The sequence below is a fragment of the Wyeomyia smithii genome, chromosome 2 (genome assembly GCF_029784165.1).
Source record: "Wyeomyia smithii strain HCP4-BCI-WySm-NY-G18 chromosome 2, ASM2978416v1, whole genome shotgun sequence".
NCBI lineage: Eukaryota > Metazoa > Arthropoda > Insecta > Diptera > Culicidae > Wyeomyia > Wyeomyia smithii.
The window spans coordinates 38186044-38208311 of NC_073695.1; the positions used below are offsets into that span (position 1 = coordinate 38186044).

At 35.5% G+C, this 22268-nt stretch overlaps 1 protein-coding gene across 1 annotated transcript in view; it reads right to left on the reverse strand.

Annotated features, from left to right (window-relative positions):
- The window catches only part of LOC129720928 (tubulointerstitial nephritis antigen-like), a 148471-nt gene that overhangs the window by 106732 nt on the left and 19471 nt on the right, over positions 1–22268 (reverse strand). The window lies entirely within an intron of this gene.

Below are 22268 nucleotides of genomic sequence, written 5' to 3' on the forward strand. Positions count from 1 at the left end.
CTCTCTTATTCCTTATCCTTTATTCCTTATTCCTTATTCCTTATTCCTTATTCCTTATTCCTTATTCCTTATTCCTTATTCCTTATTCTATTCCTTCTTCTATTCCTTATTCCTTATTCCTTATTCCTTATTCCTTATTCCTTATTCCTTATTCCTTATTTCCTTATCCTTATTCCTTATTCCTTATTCCTTATTCCTTATTCCTTATTCCTTATTCTTATTCCTTATTCCTTATTCCTTATTCTTATTCCTTATTCCTTATTCCTTATTCTTATTCCTTATTCCTTATACCTTATTCCTTATTCCTTACCTATTCCTTATTCCTTATTCCTATATTCCTTATTCCTTATTCCTTATTCCTTATTCCTTATTCCTTATTCCTTATTCCTTATTCCTTATTCCTTATTCCTTATTCCTTATTCCTTATTCCTTATTCCTTATTCCTTATTCCTTATTCCTTATTCCTTATTCCTTATTCCTTATTCCTTATTCCTTATCCTTATTCCTTATTCCTTATTCCTTATTCCTTATTCCTTATTCCTTATTTCCTTATTCCTTATTCCTTATTCCTTATTCCTTATTCCTTATTCCTTATTCCTTATTCCTTATTCCTTATTCCTTATTCCTTATTCCTTATTCCTTATTCCTTCCTTATTCCCTTATTCCTTATTCCTTATTCCTTATTCCTTATTCCTTATTCCTTATTCCTTATTCCTATTCCTATTCCTTATTCCTTATTCCTTATTCCTTATTCCTTATTCTTATTCTTATTCCTATCTTATTCCTTATTCCTTATTCCTTATTCCTTATTCCTTATTCCTTATTCTTATTCCTTATTCCTTATTCCTTATTCCTTATTCCTTATTCCTTATTCCTTATTCCTATTCCTTATTCTATTCCTTATTCCTTATTCCTTATTCCTTATTCCTTATTCCTTATTCCTTATTCCTTATTCCTTATTCCTTATTCCTTATTCCTTATTCCTTATTCCTTATTCCTTATTCCTTATTCCTTCATTCCTTATTCCTTATTCCTTATTCCTTATTCCTTATTCCTTATTCTTATTCCTTATTCCTTATTCCTTATTCCTTATTCCTTATTCCTTATTCCTTATTCCTTATTCCTATTCCTTATTCCTTATTCCTTATTCCTTATTCCTTATTCCTTATTCCTTATTCCTTATTCCTTATTCCTTATTCCTTATTCCTTATTCCTTATTCCTTATTCCTTATTCCTTATTCCTTATTCCTTATTCTTATTCCTCTTCCTTATTCCTTATTCCTTATTCCATATTCCTTATTCCTTATTCCTTATTCCTTATTCCTTATTCCTTATTCCTTATTCCTTATTCCTTATTCCTTATTCCTTATTCCTTATTCCTTATTCCTTATTCCTTATTCCTTATTCCTTATTCCTTATTCCTTATTCCTTATTCCTTATTCCTTATTCCTTATTCCTTATTCCTTATTCCTTATTCCTTATTCCTTATTCCTTATTCCTTATTCCTTATTCCTTATTCCTTATTCCTTATTCCTTATTCCTTATTCCTTATTCCTTATTCCTTATTCCTTATTCCTTATTCCTTATTCCTTATCTATTCCTTATTCCTTATTCCTTATTCCTTATTCCTTATTCCTTATTCCTTATTCTTATTCCTTATTCCTTATTCCTTATTCCTTATTCCCATATTCCTTATTCCTTATTCCTTATTCCTTATTCTTATTCCTTATTCCTTATTCCTTATTCCTTATTCCTTATTCCTATTCCTTATTCTTATTCCTAATTCCTTATTCTTATTCCTTATTCCTTATTCCTTATTCCTTATTCTTATTCTTATTCCTTATTCCTTATTCCTTATTCCTTATTCCTTAATCCTTATTCCTTATTCCTTATTCCTTATTCCTTATTCCTTATTCCTTATTCCTTATTCCTTATTCCTTATTCCTTATTCCTTATTCCTTATTCTTATTCCTTATTCCTTATTCCTTATTCTTATTCCTTATTCCTTATTCCTTATTCCTTATTCCTTATTTCCTTATTCCTTATTCCTTATTCCTTATTCCTTATTCCTTATTCCTTATTCCTTATTCCTTATTCCTTATTCTTATTCCTTATTCCTTATTCCTTATTCCTTATTCCTTATTCTTATTCCTTATTCCTTATTCCTTATTCCTTATTCCTTATTCCTTATTCCTTATTCCTTATTCCTTATTCCTTATTCCTTATTCCTTATTCCTTATTCCTTATTCCTATTCCTTATTCCTTATTCCTTATTCCTTATTCCTTATTCCTTATTCCTTATTCCCTTATTCCTTATTCCTTATTCCTTATTCCTTATTCCTTATTCTTATTCCTTATTCCTTATTCCTTATTCCTTATTCCTTATTCCTTATTCCTTATTCCTTATTCCTTATTCCTTATTCCTTATTCCTTATTCCTTATTCCTTATTCCTTATTCCTTATTCCTTATTCCTTATTCCTTATTCCTTATTCCTTATTCCTTATTCCTTATTCCTTATTCTTATTCCTTATTCCTTATTCCTTATTCCTTATTCCTTATTCCTTATTCCTTATTCCTTATTCCTTATTCATTATCCTTATTCCTTATTCCTTATTCCTTATTCCTTATTCCTTATTCCTTATTCCTTATTCCTTATTCCTTATTCCTTATTCCTTATTCCTTATTCCTTATTCCTTATTCCTTATTCCTTATCCTTATTCCTTATTCCTATTCCTTATTCCTTATTCCTTATTCCTTATTCCTTATTCCTTATTCCTTATTCCTTATTCCTTATTCCTTATTCCTTATTCCTTATTCCTTATTCCTTATTCCTTATTCCTTATTCCTTATTCCTTATTCCTTATTCCTTATTCCTTATTCCTTATTCCTTATTCCTTATTCCTTATTCCTTATTCCTTATTCCTATTCCTTATTCCTTATTCCTTATTCCTTATTCCTTATTCCTTATTCCTTATTCCTTATTCCTTATTCCTTATTCCTTATTCTTATTCCTTATTCCTTATTCCTTATTCCTTATTCCTTATTCCTTATTCCTTATTCCTTATTCCTTATTCCTTATTCCTTATTCCTTATTCCTTATTCCTTATTCCTTATTCCTTATTCCTTATTCCTTATTCCTTATTCCTTATTCCTTATTCTTATCCTTATTCCTTATTCCTTATTCCTTATTCCTTATTCCTTATTCCTTATTCCTTATTCCTTATTCCTTATTCCTTATTCCTTATTCCTTATTCCTTATTCCTTATTCCTTATTCCTTATTCCTTATTCCTTATTCCTTATTCCTTATTCCTTATTCCTTATTCCTTATTCCTTATTCCTTATTCCTTATTCCTTATTCCTTATTCCTTATTCCTTATTCCTTATTCCTTATTCCTTATTCCTTATTCCTTATTCCTTATTCCTTATTCCTTATTCCTTATTCCTTATTCCTTATTCCTTATTCCTTATTCCTTATTCCTTATTCCTTATTCCTTATTCCTTATTCCTTATTCCTTATTCCTTATTCCTTATTCCTTATTCCTTATTCCTTATTCCTTCCTTATTCCTTATTCCTTATTCCTTATTCCTTATTCCTTATTCCTTATTCCTTATTCCTTATTCCTTATTCCTTATTCCTTATTCCTTATTCCTTATTCCTTATTCCTTATTCCTTATTCCTTATTCCTTATTCCTTATTCCTTATTCCTTATTCCTTATTCCTTATTCCTTATTCCTTATTCCTTATTCTTCCTTATTCCTTATTCCTTATCCTTATTCCTTATTCCTTATTCCTTATTCCTTATTCCTTATTCCTTATTCCTTATTCCTTATTCCTTATTCCTTATTCCTTATTCCTTATTCCTTATTCCTTATTCCTTATTCCTTATTCCTTATTCCTTATTCCTTATTCCTTATTCTATCTATTCCTTATTCCTTATTCCTTATTCCTTATTCCTTATTCCTTATTCCTTATTCCTTATTCCTTATTCCTTATTCCTTATTCCTTATTCCTTATTCCTTATTCCTTATTCCTTATTCCTTATTCCTTATTCCTTATTCCTTATTCCTTATTCCTTATTCCCTTATTCCTTATTCCTTATTCCTTATTCCTTATTCCTTTCCTTATTCCTTATTCCTATTCCTTATTCCTTATTCCTTATTCCTTATTCCTTATTCCTTATTCCTTATTCCTTATTCCTTATTCCTTATTCCTTATTCCTTATTCCTTATTCCTTATTCCTTATTCCTTATTCCTATTCCTATTCCTTATTCCTTATTCCTTATTCCTTATTCTTATTCCTTATTCCTTATTCCTTATTCCTTATTCCTTATTCCTTATTCCTTATTCCCTTATTCCTTATTCCTTATTCCTTATTCCTTATTCCTTATTCCTTATTCCTTATTCCTTATTCCTTATTCCTTATTCCTTATTCCTTATTCCTTATTCCTTATTCCTTATTCCTTATTCCTTATTCCTTATTCCTTATTCCTTATTCCTTATTCCTTATTCCTTATTCCTTATTCCTTATTCCTTATTCCTTATTCCTTATTCCTTATTCCTTATTCCTTTATTCCTTATTCCTTATTCCTTATTCCTTATTCCTTATTCCTTATTCCTTATTCCTTATTCCTTATTCCTTATTCCTTATTCCTTATTCCTTATTCCTTATTCCTTATTCCTTATTCCTTATTCCTTATTCCTTATTCCCTTATTCCTTATTCCCTTATTCCTTATTCCTTATTCCCTTATTCCTTATTCCTATTCCTTATCCTTATTCCTTATTCCTTATTCCTTATTCCTTATTCCTCATTCCTTATTCCTTATTCCTTATTCCTTATTCCTTATTCCTTATTCCTTATTCCTTATCCTTATTCCTTATTCCTTATTCCTTATTCCTTATTCCTTATTCCTTATTCCTCATTCCTTATTCCTTATTCCTTATTCCTTATTCCTTATTCCTTATTCCTTATTCCTTATTCCTTATTCCTTATTTTTAATTTCTTATTTCTTATTGAATAATGAATAATAAACGATGAATCATGAAAAATAAATAATTAAAAATGAATAATTACATAGTAATAAATAATGAATAATGAGAAATGAAGAAAAAGAAACGAATTAAAAGTAAAGAATTAAGATTTATCAAGAAAGAGAAAATAAAGAGAGTAGAGAATAAAGAGTAAATAGTAAACGAAAACGAGTAAAGAATGATGGATAAATAATTGTCAATAATAAAGAGCAAAGAAAAAAGAAATAAGTGTAAAGAGTAAAAAGTGAAACGTAGACAATAAGAAGTGTGGTCCCCGTGGTTCTGTGGTTAGCGATGTCGGTCGGCTAGCTCTCCCACACGGTTGTGATATCGGGTTCGATTTCCGATCAGGTTGAGGATTTTTTCGAGCTGGAAATTTTCTCGACTCAGCACTGGGGTACGGTGTATCGTTGTACTTATCCAACAACTTGCAAAATGTGTCGAAAACAATATCGATAACGAATTCTCTCAACTAATCTAGTTGATCGAGACCGCATTTGCCCCCAGGCTAGCGTGTGATATTGTTTAGAAAATAAGAAGTAGAAGAGTATGAAATAGAAGGTTAAAAAGTAGCAAAGTAAAGAGAAGAAAAGTAGAAAGTCAGGTAGTAATAAGTAGTGGTGAAGAGTAAATAGTAAAAAAGTGAAAAATAGAATGAAAAGAAGAAAAAAGAAAAGAAGAAGAGTAATGAATAGCAGAGTAAAAAGAAAAAAAAAATATAAAGTAGAACAGCAAAGAATAAAAGAGTAAGATTAGTAGATTAAAATTTATAACAGTAAATAGTAGATATTACTTCTCTAAAGGTCTAGAAAAGTTAGAAGTAGAAAAGTTAAAAGTAGAAAAGTTAAAAGTAAAAAGTAGGGAAGTAAAAATTAGAAAAGTAAAAAGTAAAAGAACAAAATGTAGAAGAGTAAAAAGAAGAAGAGTAAAAAGCAGAAGAAAAAAGAATGGAGAGTGAAATAAAATAGATTAAATAGTAAGAAGTAAGAGAATAAAAAAAAAAGAGATAAAAAGAAAAGTAAGAAGTGGAAGAGCAAAGAGAAAAGAACAAAAAAGCATAGTAAAGAAGATTAAAATGTAGAAGATTAAAAAGGAGATGATTGGAAAATCGAAGAGTAAAGATGAGAATAAAAAAGAGTAGAAGAGCAAAATGTAAATGAAGGAAAAGAAGAAGAGTAGGGAAAAGCAGAGTAAAAAGAAGAAGAGTGAAAAGTAGAATAGCAAAATGTAGAAGAGCAGAGCGTATAAGAGTAATAATGGAAGAGTAGAAAGTAGAAGAGTTAATAGTAGTTGAGTAAATAAAGACTTTAGGGTAAAAAAATGAAAAATAGAATAAAAAGTAGAAGAAGTAGAGTAGTAATGAGTAGAAGAACGAAAAATAAGAAAAAGGAGAGCAAGAAATAGCAGAGTAAAAAGAAAAAAAGTAAATAGTGAAAGAGTAGAGAGTAGAAGAGAAAAAATAGTCGAGTAAAGAGTAGAGAAGTAAAAAGTAGGAAAGGAAAAAGTAGGGAAGTCAAAAGTAGGGAAGTGGAAAGTAGAAATGTAAATAGTAGAAGAGTAAATACTACTTTATCGTAAAAAGTATAAGAGTAATAATAAAGGAGTAGAGTAGAAAAATTAAAAGTAGATGAGCGAAAAGTAGAAAAATTAAAAGTAGAAGAATAAAAAGTATAAAAGTAATAAATAGAAGAGTAAAATGGAGAAGATTAAACAGTAAAAAGTAGGAGAATGAAATGTAAAAGAAAGATAAGAAGGGAAGTAAGAAGAAATAGAGTAAAGAGAAGAATATTAAATAAAAGATAAAGTGGAAGAAAGCAAAGAAGAAGTGTGAAACGTAGAAAAGTAAAAAAAAGCATGTTGAAAAATAGAAGTAGAATAACAAAAAGTAGAAGAATAAACGAAGAAAAAAGAAAGGTAAGAAATAGCAGAGTAAAGAGAAGAAGAGTAAAATAAAGTAGCTATAAGTAGTGAAGTGAAAAAGAAAAAGCGGTAAGAGTAGAAAAGTGGAAACTAGAATGAAAAGTAGAAATAAATAAGAGTAAAATGTAGAAGAATAAGAAGAAGGAGATTGAAAAATAAAAGAGTAAAAAGTAGTATAAAAATGCAGAATGAAAAGTAGAAGAAAGAAAAAAAGAAAAGTAAGGAATAGCACAGTAAAGTCAAGAAAAGTAAAAAGCGGTAGAAAAAAAAAGAATAGAACATAGAAGAAAGAAAAACAAGACGTACAAGAATAAAAAATTTAAAAGTAGTAGAACAAAAGTAAAAGAGTAAAAAGTAGAGGAGCAAAGAGTGGAAAGGTGAAAAAGAAGAATTAACTGTACAATAAAAAGCAGGGGTTTTAAAAGCGGAAAAGTAAACAATAGAAGAGTAAAAAATAGAAAAGTAACAAGTATAATTTCCAAAAAACGAAGAGTAAAAGTAAAAAAGTGAAATGTAGAAGAATAAAATGTAGAAAAGTATGAAGCGGAAGAGTAAAGAGTAGAAGACTAAAAAGTAGAAGATTAAAAAGTGGAAAAGTAAATAGTTAAGAGTAGAAGAGTAGAAAAGTAAAAAGCAAAATAATAAAGAGTAGGAGAGTAATGAATTGAACAGTTAAAAGTAAAAAGTAAAGGGTAAGAAGTAAAGGGTAGAGTGAAGAATAGAAGATTAAAAAGTATGAAATAAGTATAGTAAAAATTAATACTTTAAGAAAAAAAGTGTAAGAGTAAAAATTAGAAGAATGAAAAGAGAAAGAGTACAAAGTTGAAGAATAAAATGTAGAAGAGTAAGAAGTAAACAATATCTAACTTTACGGAAGTGCAGAGTAGAGTTCAATGAATAATAAATAATATTTCATAAAATGAAGTAGTTCAAGCTTCAAGTATACAAAACAAGAATCTGAAAAATCTCTGCAATAAATAACAACCCAATAAACAAGCCCAACCCGAAAAGTAGTTCACATCGAAACGCCCAACATTCCACGTGGCCACCGTAACGTTTCGACATTGATGAATGGCTATCCCGAGGCCATCATCTAATCAAAATCGCGCACAAATCTGCCGACCAGCCTGCCACTCGAGCGATATCGTGACCGATCTTTAGTGCGTTACGGTGCATTCCGGACAGCAGATATAGATAGATTGCTTCCGATAACTTGGGCAGGGAGGTCCTCCGCGGCTCGCCCCCTTTCTGAGCCTGGAATGGTTGAAAATTATGACCTGACGTAAATCACCTCCAACTAAATGGGCTTGTGCTTAACAATCCGATAATTGTTAGAAAATTACTGTGTTTCCAGTATCGCAAACAGTCGCTCAGATTCGTGTCACCGGTAATCAATTCGCTCGAGTCTCGCGCAACAAACTACGGTGTGGTCCGGCGGCGGCGGCTCGACTGATATAAATTGTTTCTTGTAAACAGAATTCAAATTTCATAAATTACCATCCCCAGCAGAACAAGGGGTAGTTCGCAGCTAGACTGCCTGGAGCAAAACGGTACCATTTGGATAATTCAGTGCTGGTGCTACAAGCTCACAGCTCAACGGTGATCGATTCGAGTTGGGCGGGCACTCGACAGAAATGGGTGTGCTAACCGGATTGCGGACCTACTGCAAGGTAAGGACTGGGGTTCGGCAGGCGCATTCGAAAAGCAGTCATCGATATCATCACCATCGGAATCCATGTATCGTAACTCATATTTAAATAAATTATATCGCTACGGATTTATCATTCGGTGATATATTACAAGCGATTTACATTAGCTTTTCTGACACTAATGGCTTTTGATGAGCGATTTTAACACGGTTCCGTGTCTCCAAGCAGGTTGTGATCCTTGCTGTCAAGGGCTGCCGATGTATCAATTAATGACAATGAAAACAAATGCAGTTTATTCCACTTATGTCATCGGTGCCTGAGTGCCTTGCACCGAACAAAATTGTCCCATTCGAGTTAAACGAATTGAAAAATGTTTACCTAGCCGAGAGCACTAATGATTGACGCAAACAAAGATTTTTTCTTATCATAAGTAATAATTTTCGAGAGAAATTTCCTGTCATGACCATAGAAGTGTGAATGACAATTAGTGCTGGTTCGAACCAATTGCCGAGCTCTTTCCCATGTTCCGTAGGCTATAGTATGGCATCATGTTCACATTCCCTTCCACTTGTGTGCACAAATTAATCCGACCACTTGTCAGAAAGGTAAACATGATGGGGTTCCAACAAGAAACGGGTGCGCACGCGAGTCGGTGCATGGTTCAATTAATTCTTGTGACGGATTCGACAGACACGCGTATTGCTTCGGGGGACGCGTATTGCATGGGAATCCACGCGACCAGTTCAGTGGCTAGGTTTTTCTTTCTGGTTAATTGCAGCCGGCCGCTAGGGTGACTCATTGATTCAATATAGCGTGCTTGCATTGTTGACCTTGGACAGCTGTTTGACTTGTGCTACCTAAAACTATAAAAGTAAATATTGCGTTGAGATGTTAATCGTTGAGAAACTATTTCGGAATAATTGGAAGTCAGAGTATACACTTAATGAAATGTGTGTATGGGAAAAAATAATGCTTAAAGTGTATTACACTAGTCAACACCGGTTTCGCGCTGAGAAAAGTGAAAGAATATACTTTTGAACCTTTCCTGTAAGTTTTGACACCTCTAGCAGAGATAAAAGTGCGTCAAAAGGCCGCAGAATTATTGCCAACATCGCAAGCGATATTTCTCATGAGCTAGCGAATTTCGGTCTGGAAATCGGTGTACATGTTTCCTGTACACAAGAAAGGAAATAGAAGTAACATCAACAACTACCGTGGAATTTCCGCCTGTTGCTCCATATTGGAACTCTTCGAGCTCGCCGTGTTTGAATTTATTAAAGCAATACGTCGCAGATGAACAACACGGGTTCATGCCTAAGCGATCAACGGCCACAAACCTCCTGACGCTCACATCCTACGTAATGGACAGCTTTGACGATCAGTCTCAGACGGACGTTATTTACGCAGACCTATCCGGTGCTTTTGATCGATCTCGAGAAGTTTGGCATCGGTGGCCAACTGCTTCACTGGTTTCAATCGTATTTGTCTGACCCGTGCTTAGTGGTGAACATCGATGGAGTCTTTTCGACATCGTTTTCTGCTCACTTCGGCATTCCGCAAGGCAGCCATCTCGGGCCTTTGATATTTCTGATCTACTTGAACGACGTCAATTTTCGACTCCAAGGCCATCGACTGTCATTCGCTGACGAGCTAAAGCTGTTCGCAAAAGTTAAAACTCCGTCAGATGACGCAGCGCTACAGGACCAGTTAGGGGTTTGCGCAGAATGGTGTGCGGACAACCGCATGCAATTGAGCGTTGACAAATACGAAATAATTACATTGACACTGACACACGAATTACACTGACTTTCAACTGCAACTTGTCTTACACACCTCTGCGACGCACAAACTGTGTCAAGGACATTCACCATCGACAAGGCTAGCAGAAACATAGGATTTATAATGCGTATCACCAAAAATTTTAGCGACATCTGTTGTCGGAAAGCACTGTATTGCGCTTCGGTAAAATACTGCGCTTCAGGGTGGAATCCCTACTATCAGAATGGAGTCAGTGCAACGAAAATTTGTTTGTTTTGCTTTCCGAAGACTGCCGTGGAACTACCCTTTTCAACTACCTAGCTACGAACAGCGATGCAGACTCATCGACTTAGACCTCGGGATATAACGTGGGTAATATTCGTCTATGACGTGTGGACCTCACGAGTAGATTTTTCGGCAATTACCGAGTAACTCAATATTTATGCTCGAACACGCATGTTGTGAAATAAATTCTTTCTGCACGTTCAGAATAGGCGAACAAACTACAGCAGCTTCAGCACGATAACCTGTCTGCAGCGCCATTTCAATCGTTACGGTACGTGCTTAAACTTCGACACCAGCCGCACGCACCTTTAGCACGCAATTTCTAGTAGAAGAAAATCATTTGGGCCACAAGGCTTGTTGATGTTATTTTTACAAATTAGCAAGAAAATAAACAAGATAATAGTAGCAGAAAATAGTGTAGGGTAACCCCCACTAATAACTGGAGCTAGAAGGAGACATCAAACATTGGGAGTGATACTTGGGATTTGGCACATACGACTTGAGAATTGGAACACAAGGATTGGGATTGACTCAAAACTTGAGGTTTCGATTAAGGTCTTGAACCTTGAATAAGAACTTGAGTTTCGAGATTTAAGGTGCCGCCACACGGACGCTATTTCCTTTAGTTTCTAAGTCATAGTTGATTGTAAAGAGCATTATTTTCATCATAACGCGGGATTATACTGTCAAAAGCTATAACATAGAGACCCTTAACTACTCCGCCATGCCCGAATAGTTCATAGCCTACTATTCAGTGATGAAAAAATGCTTTTTACAATCAACTAAGACTTAGAAACTAAGGGAATTAGCGTCCGTGTGGTGGCACCTTTAGGAGTTGATACCGTGACATTGAACTTATAAAGATGAAGATGATACTTAGAAATTGAAACATAATACTAGGGGTCTAAAGTTATTGGGGAGACTGAGAAAAATAACCTAACTCACTTAACTTACTAATTTGTGGAAAAATTTGAGATTTGAGAATCTGGGATTTAGAATTCCATCTCACGTTATTTGGAGCACAACGACAATAAGAGCATGTACAATCGGTCACGGAACGACATGACCACGATTCTCAAATGAAAAAGCACCAGTAAGAGGATCGTGAAAATGACCGAGTATCAGCGAAGACTGTCTAGTATCTAGCGTGCTGTACTGGGTAATTATCAGAATTTGGGAAAAGTCTGCTAAGTGGATGCAGGAAGTCGTCTGCATTATTTACAAAAAGGCTGGAGTTACACAGCTACCCTGGCATCTCGCTTATCAATGCCGTCTGCAAGATATTCTCGAAGATCCTGTTCGTTGGCCAACACCAAGTGAGTTTTATGGAAGCTGAACAAGAACAGCTATGGCGGATCTTGTGGACTCCCGGATACACTGTTGAGATTGATCAAGGTAAACAGGTAAGGCAAATAGTCCCTTTTTTGCCAAAATTTATGTCGTAGAAGTCCAAAAACAATGTCTAAAAATCAATGTTCGGTACATTTGTTCAAGAATCTTTCACAAGTTATGGCAGTTTACGGCTCAAAAAGCCTTCCTATGCCAATAAACAGTTTTAAATGGTGTTTGCTTGTTTTTTTGGAGATCTACGTCACAACCCAAAAGCACGTGGTTTTTGCCTATTTTTCGCTACTAATACAGACGATTTTTTTTTCTCCTCACCTGTATTTACCCCATTGCACGTACGTAGCACGTTTCAGGGAAACTCTCGAATCCCTTTGAATAGCGCGGAGGTTAAGACAACATGATGGAATTTCCTGTTTGCTGTTCAATATCGCCCTTGAAGGCATGATTCGAAGGGCGGGCATTGACACGAGAGGCATGATTTTCACGAGAACGGTTCAGCAACAAGGATTCGCGAATGACTTTGACATCATTACATGTGACTTTGCGAAGGAGAAAGACGCCCTGAATACCGAAGCCAGACGAATCGGACTGTGGATAAATGCATCGAAAACGAAATACATGCGAGCGAGAGGAGAACAACATCAGCTTCCCAACTCTGTAGATGTCAATGAGCTTGAGGTGGTCGCCAAGCTCGTGTATTTGGGATCACTGGTGACCACCGACGACAACACCAGCAAAGAGATCCAAAGAAGCATTCAGGCTGGAAATCGTGTCTATTTTTCACTTCGGAAGACACTTCGATCAAATCGAGTGTGACGACGCACGAAGTTGACGCTGTACAAAACCTTGATAAGACCGGTAGTCCTCTACGGAATCGAGACAACAACGCTTCTCGCGGAGGACTTTACCGCCCTTAGAGAAGTGGGTGATTTGGAATTTCTTGTATTTTCGTTTTTTAACACATTTTCAAAGTGTAATCGAACTTATTGAGCACCCTGTAGTTCTCTTGTAATTCTCCGCTCGGAGGAGTTGCATTGCAAGCAAGCAAACATAACATAACACACGCTACCTGCACACTCACAGCTAGTGATGGAAATAAGACGATTATGCCGCAATCGCCGTTTTATCCCGAGCTGCACAACTCACGAACTATTCAGATTGGGAATAACCCAGAATCCTCTCAATCCGTAATGAAATGCTGGCTTAGTGCAATAGTTTCTAGGAGAAAACAGTTACATGATTAGACCACATCAGCTCATAGAAGCGAGTCGCTTGTTGTGTTTTTCTCTCCATTGAGCAAGAGTAGAAGAGTATACAATACACTGTGATTTACTCTCTTTTTAAGACAAGAAGTCACGATCACCAGCCAAATGAAAACGAATAGATCAGAATTGTTCGCTTGGTGCTCATCATACGAAATACTTCATATACCGAGTTGTGCACATATATATATTATATATATATATATATATATATATATATATATATATATATATATATATATATATATATATGTATATATTTTTTTACGCTTTTTTATACAATTGAATGTTATTAGCTTTCGCAGTTATGTTAATGTAATTGTAGGAAAATTATTTAACCTACTTGTCAAGGAAAAAACAAACAAGGAATAAAACAAAACTTAAAATAAACTTAAAACTATCTTACTGACTATAAAGTGAGCTAATCGGCTAATCGTTGCAATTGAGGATTGCAACGATTTTTGTCGGAATTTGTTGATAATTTGGCTTGACATATTTTCTAATGTTTCTACATTAGTGAGCCTATGTAGCTCGTTCGTGCTAAACCAGGGAGGACGCTTCAAAATCATTTTCAAAAGTTTATTCTGAATCCTTTGAAGTGTCTTCTCCCTGGTTGCACAACAACTTGTCCAGATGGGAACTGCATATAACATTGCTGGCCTAAAAATTTGTTTGTAAATTAACAGTTTATTCTTGAGACAAAGTCTAGAATTCCTGTTGATAAGAGGATATAAACATTTGATATACTTATTGCACTTTGACTGGATATTTTCAATGTGCTCCTTGAAAGTAAGATTCTTATCATAAAATAGCCCTTAGTATTTCACTTGATCAGACCAATCAAAGACCACACCGTTCATCTTAATAACGTGGTTATGGGTGGGTTTGAGAAATGAAACTCTTGGCTTATGAGGAAAAATAATAAACTGTGTTTTAGAAGCATTAGAAGAAATCTTCCATTTCTGCAAGTATGAAGAAAATATATCTAAACTTTTTTGTAGCCGACTGCATATAACACGAAGGCTTTTTCCTTTTGCGGAAATGCTTGTATCGTCACAAAACAGAGATTTCTCACAACCTGATGGTAAATCAGGAAGATCAGAAGTAAAAATGTTACATAAGATCGGGCCCATGATACTCCCCTGAGGCACACCAGCTCTAACAGGCAATCTATTAGATTTACTATTTCGATAGTTAACCTGAGAGGGCGGTCAGTTAAATAACTTTGTATCATTTTTGTAAGGTGAAGCGGAAAACTGAAATTTGACATTTTAGCTATTAAGCCTTTATGCCAAACACTGTCGAATGCCTTTTCTATATCTAGTAGAGCTGCTCCAGTCGAATAGCCTTCAGATTTATTAGTTCGAATCATATTTGTTACTCTAAGTAACTGATGAGTAGTGGAATGCCCATGGTGAAAACCAAACTGCTCATTTGCAAAAATTCATTCTATTGAGAATTATTCTTTCGAAAAGTTTGCTAATAGAGGAAAGTAAACTAATTGGTCGATAACTTGATGGCTCAGCTGGATTCTTTTCGGGTTTTAAAATTGGAGTGACTTTGGCATATTTTCATTTCGTAGGAAAATGTGCTAGTGCAAAGCATCTGTTAAAAATTTTTACCAAGAAATTTAAAGAGTTTTCGGGAAGTCTTTTGATGAGGATATAGAAAATCCCATCATCTCCTGGTGCTTTCATGTTTTTGAATTTTTTGAGAATAGTTCGCACCTCATTCAAGTTTGTTTCCAATACCTCTTCAGAATGAAGTTCTTGGGTGGTGATTTGATCATATTTTTGGTTTACTTCATTTTCAATAGAACTTACTACGTTCAAATTGGAGTTATGAACACTCTCAAACTGCTGAGCAAGTTTTTGAGATTTTTGTTCATTCGTTAGAAAAATGCGATCACCATCTTCAAGGACTGGGATTGGCTTCGAAGGTTTCCTTAGGAATTTCGAAAGCTTCCAGAAAGGTTTTGAATAAGGTTTTAGTTGCTCAACTTCTCTCATGAAATTCTCGTTTCGCAAGAGTGTGAATCTATGTTTAATTTCCTTTTGTAATTTTTGAAAAATAATTATCAAAGCAGGATCACGAGATCTTTGGTATTGACGTCTCCGTATGTTCTTCGAACGTATAAGAAGTTGAAGTTCACTGTCAATAATTGGTGCATTGAATTTCACTCTTGCCTTAGGAACTGATAAATTCCGGGCATTGAGTATTAAGCTGCTAAAATTATCTAATGCTCTGTCAATGTCAGCACTATTTTGTAAAATAATATCATCATTCAAATTTTCTTCGATCGTAGAACGATATCTATCCCAATTAGTCTTGTGATAATTTAACACAGATCTAGTGGGATTTAGATTTATTTCTTGTGAGTTTTTGCAAATCTCCCTTGAAATAATTTTTTCGCTCACCAGTGCATTGAAAAGGCAAATACACTACGGCTATTAATGAAATGCCAATGCTTGTTTCAATTTCAATTCCCAAACTCTCGATAACTTTGGTTTCAAGATGGAGTAAAACACGATGTTTTATTCGACGGTGGATAACTATTGCAACTCCACCACCTCATAGATGAAGAAAAAAAAACTCCACCACCGGCAACATTAATTCTATCAAACCTATGAACCATGCAATTTGGGTTCTTTTTTAGTTTAATATTTGGCTTTAAAAGCGTTTCAGTCACAACTGCAATATGCACATCGTGGACTGTTAGAAAATTGAAAAATTCATCCTCTTTCGCTTTTAAAGAGCGAGCATTCCAATTTAGAAAATTTACAGCATTAGTTCATTGCTGAATTTCAATTCCATAACAATATTAGTTGTAAATTTTATACCTTCTTGAACAGCCTCGTACATCGAGTTACAGTTCAACAAAACGGACATTAGCTGCAGCATGGATTGTTGTAGGTATTCAATCTTTTCTGGAGTTGGACTACCTAAATCAATACTGGCTGACTTTTCAACACCAAACACGAATGGTTTGTTACTGTTTGAATTTGAAATATTACCTGTAAGGACACTGGCATATGAACAGCCTGGTGTTGCCTGAACAGGATTTCTTGTCTGAAATATGTTAGCTGAATTTAAATTATTACCTACAGGCACACCTGTTAATGAAAGTGCTGGTGATGCCTGAAAAGTATTGAAAGTCTTTTGTATACCCACATTGACAACAGGTTGCTTAGAATTCCTACGTTGTCTGGAAGCAATAATTTTGACCTTACAGGACAATTAAAGAAATTAGATTTGCGATTTCCCCCACAATTTACACATTTGAAACTATCAGTGGTCTCTTTCACGGGGCAGATATCTTTCGTGTGACCAGTGTCACCACAAATCATACATTTTGCTGACATATGGCAGTTTCGAGTTCCATGACCATAGGCTTGACAATTCCGACATTGAGTAAGATTACGGATTTCTCCATGTCTCTTGAAATTTTCCCACTTTATTCGCACGTTAAATAAAACACGTGCTTTTTCCAAACATTTCAAATTATTTACTTTGGTACGATCAAAATGTACTAAGTAATTTTCCTGGTGTATTCCAGTTTGATTAATTTTGGCATCTGCCTTTCGTTTCATCAAAATTACTTGGTTGGGGGCAAAACCAAGCGATTCCGACAAACAATCTTTGATTTCCTCAATAGTTTGGTCATTTGAAAGACCTTTCAAAACAGCCTTAAACGGTCTCTCGTTTTTGGCATCAAAAGAATAAAATTAATACATCTTTTCAGTCAAATACTGTAAAAGATGTTTATGGCCATCAAGAGATTCGGCCAAAATACGAATTTCGCCTTGGCGGCCAATTTGAAAATTAACTTTCACATCCGACAGAAACGATTAAAGCTCTGATCGAAATGCTTTAAAACTTGCTACAAATACCACAATAGGTGGAACTTTAACCTTCTTCATAACGGCTTTATGCTCAGTATGAGAAGTTTGAATTTCTTGATCCCCAACGGAAGAAAGAATATCATACCTGTTAGTCGAAATTTCAGTGTCACTTGGAGGAGATGCCTCACGTTTCCTTGAAGCCGCATCAAAGCGAGCTTTTTTATTTTTTCCAGGCATAACTGGAAAACTTCACTACACTTTCACTTCACTATAGAATTTAAGTAGAAATATCTCAAACCAAATTTACTCACTAAACACTCGTTAACGTTAAAAACAAATTTATTACTTTGCGTTTCAACAGGTAGTCTTTCAAGAAGATTGCCTGTTGAAAGCGAAAAACAAAATTTCAATATCTCTCGGTAGTCTAAGACTTAGCCTCGAGCTGTTGGTAAAATGCGACCGTACTGTAGGACAGTTCAAGTCGATCTGACCCACTGAACTGATATTTTATTAATTTAGCGGACGTTCACTGGAAATTCAGTAATAGTCCGTCAAACATGAATGACAGTTCACATTGCTGAAAATTCAGCAAAGTACCGTCGAAAAGAATGACATTTCACATTGCTAAAACATTCAGTAATATTTCATTGCTGAAATGATTACTGAAGTTTCAGCGTGGCAAAATTCAGTAAAAGTTTAAAGAATTTCAGTAAAAAAAAATTTGATGTGTACTGAAATGCCACTGCGACAGTCTTTCTGCTTGTCTGTTGTGGCTGGCCCCGATTGCTGTGCACAGGTTACGGATTGCTCGTACTCATTGATGGAGTAGAACTGTTTTGTTGTAAACCTGTACCCCAATAAGGTTCATTCACTGGATTCATTCATTGAAGTTTTCCAAACACTGTTAAATTTATCCAGTGTTGTATCTGGATCGTATACCACAAGAGATCATAGATGCGACCTGAGACGCTAAGCAAAAATAAATTTCAAATTAAAAAAAAAATGTATATATATATATATATATATATATATATATATATATATATATATATATATATATATATATATATATATATATATATATATATATATATATATATATATATATATATATATATATATATATATATATATATATATATATATATATATATATATATATATAATCATTTTTCAGTTATATTTTTAAATAGTAAAGAGAGAATAATTAGCGTTTTTCGCAGACATGATTGTCATTACTTCCCCAAACTATGATTTTCAGAATTTTGTAGTTGAACAAGTAGGTTCAAAGACCACGAGATGCGCCTGGTTTATATCAATCCGAAAAAAAATAAAAATACCGATTTTTTTACCGGTTTTACCGGTTTTTAGTTTCATGAATACCGAAATACCGGTTTTTCGAAAAGTCGGTAATACCGACCACCCTTATTGAAGCCCAGATCGCCGAGATCGCTTTCTTAGCGGCATGATCCAGTTGTGCAGTTCAGTTCCAGAATAATGCCGAGGTATTTGACTTCATTGCTGAAGCCCAGTCTGACTCCATTCAGTGTTGGAGGGGTGATGGAATGGAATTAGGACTGTTTTTAAGGGGTTTATGTTAAGGCCCTCCTGTAGACACCATAACGTGGTGGCATCCAGGGCCGCTTGCATTCGGCTCGACAGAGTTGCGTCATCTTTACTTCTGACGATGAGGACGATGTCATCAGCGTATCCAATGTCCTCGTATCCAAGCTGTGAAAACTTATTGAGAAGTGCGTCGACAACTAGTGACCATAACAAGGGTGAAAGAACTCCTCCTTGCGGGCATCCCTTGATCATTGACATTGTTACAGACGAATCTCCCAAGGTTGTTGTGATCACTCTGCTAGAGAGCATTGCGTGTATCCAGCTCCTTGAATTGTGGTCGATTCCCTTATGGCCCAGGATAAAGCTGGCTCTGAAGAGGTTTATTAGTTCGGACATGATAGCTGCGATTTTTGTAGAAAGATGGATAGTATGCCGTCTGGACCAGGAGACTTCATAGGGTCGAATGAGCTTAGAGCCCAAACCTATTGAAGCTTCCGTAAACAGTCGACGGGCCAGCAGGATGGACTCCCGAGACGCCATATGTCTCGAATCGTCCCGCCGCGACCCATCACTATTCAGTTCTTCGGTCTCTGTCGATCCGGGAAAGTGGGTGTTCATGAGAACCTCCAACGTTTCCTTGGTAGTGACAGTGAGGCATCCATCCTCTTTCCTTACTTGTCTTAAACCGTTAGTATGGTCTTTGGACATCGCCTTTTGGAGCCGCGTAGCTTCAGGCAGAGCTTGGATTCTTTCACAGAAACTAACTCTGGATTCCCGTTTAGCCTTGCGTAGCTCGGCGTTGTACTTAGTGAGGGACGCTCAGTAGTCATCCCAGTTAGATGTGACTTTTGTCCTGTTAAACAACCGCCTGGTTTCCCAACGAAGGTCACTAAGTTGATCATTCCACCAGGGTACGTCACGGCATACTGACCGCTGTGTTAGTGGACAGTTTGCATTAAAAGCATCCATGATTCTGTTTTGTAGATCATTTGCTGCCGAATTCAGGTCAACTGAATTTCGAATGTTGCTGTAACTGAAAGTTCGTGAATCGATCAGGTGTTCCTTAAAGGATTCCCAATCTGTATTCTTAGGATTTCTGAACAGCTCTCTTTTCAGAGGGTTAGCCTCTATATGATCCGACAAACTAGGTTCATCGGAGACATGCCAATTTTTAATCCTTTCAAAAATAGAGGCGCTACACAGAGTGAGATCAAGGACCTCCTGCCTGATAGCGTTGATAAAGGTGGGGTTATTCCCTACATTACATACATTGACATCGTTAGAAGTAAGGTATTCAAGTAGGTACTCACCCCTAGTGTTGGTAGTTACGAGTTAATGGGTGAATTTTCTGCTTCTTAAAAGCTGAGTATCCAAAATCCTTTTTTCATAACATTTTGCATGGTTGTGTGACTGCTTTGATGACCGCTGGAGTCCGAACACTTGCATTGCGATGATTGCGGAGGCGCAAGAATATATTTCGAATAGGGTATCGAACTACTTCGGGTGCGGTTTTCTTAGGCTGGTTTTGCATTAGACTGCTTTATAAAACTTGCTGAAGCAATCCGATACCCTACACGTTCCAGTATGCGATGTGATTGTCGGTTGTCGGTGCACCAAGCAAAACTAGGCAGATGAAGAAAGCATTTTCGTTTTCGAGCACATTTTTTCAAGCACTCATCGAGTCGAGCAAGTATTCCTACTCGCAAGTAAGAGCTCGTGTACTTTTTTACTGTCGCTGAGTAGGAAGGCAAAAGAGTTTTTGCGTGCCGGTGCACGTTAGAACCAGAAACGCTTGATGTCAAAGGACTTAAGCATGGGTTTATTTTCAAACTTTCCACTTTTTAATACTGTGACTATCACTTTACCAATAACTTCCTCTTATAATAGAACCAGCCAGAAGGACACTTAGTTGAAACTTCTCCAGGGAATCATAACTGACGATACTTGGCAGGAGGAACAAGGTTAGTATAGTGAAGCATTTCAACTTAATAGAAAGGATAAAAAACATGCACACAAGCACGGATAAATATTAAGCATATCACTTGCTCTCAATTGTGACAAAATCGCAATAGATCAACCTTTCTAGTCGCAGTGTTAAGCTTATACAGGAAAAAAGGAATTTTTCGATATGGAAATAGGAATTAAGCTTATAGCAAAAACAATACTTTCATGCTTTGAGATCTTAGATAAGAGATGTTTTGATTCAATAACAAAAAATTCAGGGCTTGAGTATTACATTTGTCGTTTGGGTCTTGAAAATTGTAAACTAGAACCCAGAACCTATAATTGTATTTGGACTGGTAATTTGGAACTAAAAAGTATCTAGTTTTTATTGGATGTGCTGTTCGGATCTCGAAATGTAGAGATTGGATCTTCTAACAAAGAAGTGTACTTTGGCCCCCGGAATATACAACTTGGTACCTGTGAGTTGAAACTTAAAGCAATGCATTTGTGATTCAATATTAATGACCTAGGATTCTGGGTTGATGATTGGAACGTTGGGACATGATATATAGCAAACTTAACCTGGATCTTGGAATTATGTCGCACAAACTTTTAACGCTGGAGTCTTAAATAAATTTTTCTTTGAGCGTCTTAGAAGAATGGAATTGAATATTGAGAATAGGTTATGTTTCCATTTAATTCTACCGTCCGCAGGTACGTATTTGGCTGGAGTCTTGTTAGTTGATATTTACAACTTCAGACTTGGGGGCATTACTCATGGGGCACTATACATGAGATATGGAACTTGAAACTACACCATAAAGGATTGTAACTCAAGATGTGGGATTTTTTTCTGTATGGACTTCCACGCTGCGACCAGAATCGTATTGTAAGAAGATGTGGGTTAGAATACTCATGTTATGGGATTTGAAACTTTGCCTGAAATCGGTGCCGGATTTGGGTGTTAGGAGGCCCGGAGCCTATTTTTGTGGGGCCTTCTTTCCTTAAAACATTCTGAGGTAAGCTAATTGCAAATTGTGGAATGACTTCATGCTCCGCTGGAAGGAGACGTGCAAATAAAACTTCACTTTGTCTTCTCGTTTTTTATGTGTTCGAGTGGTTGCATGTCTGGCCTATGACTAGGGAGGGGGAGAGGCGAAAGGCATTTTCTCTGTTTCCCCCCCCCCCCCCATTCAATCCAGGTTTGCGTAGAATCAATTCTATGATTCTATAGAATTTGGTCAGCAATTACCGCTTGTTCTTTAAGGCTAAGGACATTCGTATTTTGTACTAATAAGTTGCTTAATTACTCAATAATTCCTAAATTGGAATGGGAATGTTATAGAGATAAAAAATTAGATTTCGTAACTTGAGACAGGATCACGCCTTCCATCGCAAGAAGCAATAAAGCTGTTAGCGCCGGACCGTTAATCTACGGGTTGAAAAATAGGGTCTTGGGTGGAGGGTGATTGGCACAACAACAGTGGCGGAACTAGATCGTCGGAAAATAAGCCAAAAAAATGAGACGTGCAATGCCTCCTTATAACCTTGTACTCTCACTAAGTGAAAGCATGTTGTATCTTGTTGAAGTATGCGCGTTGTGGCTCTTCTTCTGGTTTTTTGCAAAAGTAATTTTGCTTTCAATTGTTACACTGGTAAATAA